This window comes from Salvia splendens, chromosome 14 (genome assembly GCF_004379255.2).
Source record: "Salvia splendens isolate huo1 chromosome 14, SspV2, whole genome shotgun sequence".
In the NCBI taxonomy this organism is placed as follows: domain Eukaryota; kingdom Viridiplantae; phylum Streptophyta; class Magnoliopsida; order Lamiales; family Lamiaceae; genus Salvia; species Salvia splendens.
The window spans coordinates 10,134,213-10,136,121 of record NC_056045.1 but is presented as its reverse complement, the minus strand read 5'-3'; the positions used below and the strand labels follow the sequence as shown (position 1 = coordinate 10,136,121).

The window sequence follows — 1,909 nt, the reverse complement described above, 5'->3', positions numbered from 1 at the left end:
GGCCCAACTGAAAAAAAAACCCATTTTCTTTCCTCTTTTCTTTTATTAAATTCTGGGCCCAAATCAAATAATTTAAATGGCCCAAAATTCTCCATACTCCCTTCTATCCATCGTAACCCACTCTCTCCCTCTACCAAAGTCAACTCCCCCAACATCTCATTTTCTTTTCTTTCTCCCTCATCAAATTGAGATTCCCGATCTGGGAAGAGTAGTTCACGCTCCCTCCTTCATCTCTTTCTTTCTCCTTCCCGGCGACCGACGAATTTTCGCCTTCCCCCGCGTCGCCGTCCCGTCTCCCTTCAAACCCGTCGGCCAGTGGAGGGGAGGCGTCGCCTCCTCCTTCCTTCCCCTGCCGCGGCATGCAGCTGCTCCGCGGGAGTTTCCGGAGCTCCGCCGTCACTCGGCTTCCGTCGGACGGCCCTACACACCAAGCTAAGTCACCCTTCCCCTTTTCCCCTTTCACCATTTCGTGATTCATTCCAAGTTTGAGTTTGGACAGTAGCTTGCTAATGTTTTTGTTATATCAATCCTTGTTCCAATGATTATTGTGCTTTGAGGGGAAGTTGGGCAGTAGCTTTATCTATCCCAAGTTGTTCATTGTTTGAGGGGGGGGGGGGGGTCTCCCTACTGTGACTGCTTATGAATTGCGAAGAATCACATTGAGCAAATCTATGTTCTTGTGCTATCTTATTTGTCTATATGATGCACGAGTGAGTTATCGAGTTACCTTGCTCGGTGAACTCTTTCGGCCTGCCCTTCTCACTGTCGCTGCTCCGCTCCGCCGCTCCCTACTCCGCTGCACTCCTTTGCCTTCCAAGATTTTGGTAATTATGTGTGTGGAGTGGGGAGGGGAGGGCGGTATTTATAGGCCAAAGCCTTGGCTAGTGAGGGCTGATCCTTGGGAGGCTTCCATGCCTAGATTAGTGAAATTCTTGAGGGGAGGAAGTCCTTTGGCGGTTGCTTGAGCCTTGGTGAAAGGGAGTCCTTACTTCCACCTTTGGTTGTCCTTGCTTGCCAATTATTTCTTCTTTGAGCTTGTGTCCCACCTTTATCCTTTGTGTCAAAATTTTAATCCCCAAGTTCATGCTAAAATTTTGCAGGTGGAAAGGCTGTCCTTCTTGATGTTTGGTGGGAGCAGGAACCGAGAAGAGAGGGGATGGGGAAAGAGAAAAGGATTCCTCTGCATCTTCTTAGCTTTCTTACCAAAATAAATAGCTTCTAGCTTTTTCTACTAGGGTTGAAAGGATGGAATGGAGGAGGTAGTGTAGCTATGTGAAGTCTCTTTCACATGTGAAAACTTGTACAACTTGTATTGTATTGTACTATTAGTATTCTTATTCTTCATTAGACATTTGGATGTAGAGTTATTTGTATGCACTCACTTTTCCTTTATAAAAGTATCACAATTTACTTTTATTCTTGCACCCTTTTCTTTTGTATACCAATTATCTCATGAAGTTGTATTTGCTTTTTCTTCAACCAATTCCAATAATCTCTTATTTAAAATCTTGCTATTTAAATAGAAATCCTTGTTGCACTTAAACTTTCCTCCTCAACAAAAATACTTAATTCGATTCGACGTCGAAGATTACAACAAGATATCCTTCGTTCATACGGACATTAATCGCGCTAAAAGAATCTGATAAAACGATTAAAAATCCGGGGCGTCACATTCCACCCTCCTTAAACGAAATTTCGTCCCGAAATTTGTACGGCTTTACTCGAACAGCTCGGGATATTGCTCCCTCATCTTATCTTCCAACTCCCACGTGGCCTCTTCCTGCCCGTGGTGCTCCCAAAGTACTTTCACTGAAGGAATGGATTTGTTTCTTAACTGCTGCACCTTCCTGTCCAGAATTGCCTTCGGTTTTTCCTCATAACTTAGATCCGGATTTAATATCATCTCCTC

General features: G+C 44.4%; 1 long non-coding RNA gene across 1 annotated transcript; it reads left to right on the top strand.

Annotated features, from left to right (window-relative positions):
- The first annotated feature begins 883 nt into the window (after positions 1-883).
- On the top strand, positions 884-1,333 carry LOC121764710. The gene is made up of 2 exons (XR_006042611.1): positions 884-1,000; positions 1,101-1,333. It is a non-coding gene; the product is annotated as an uncharacterized LOC121764710 (long non-coding RNA).
- The last annotated feature ends 576 nt before the right edge of the window (positions 1,334-1,909 follow it).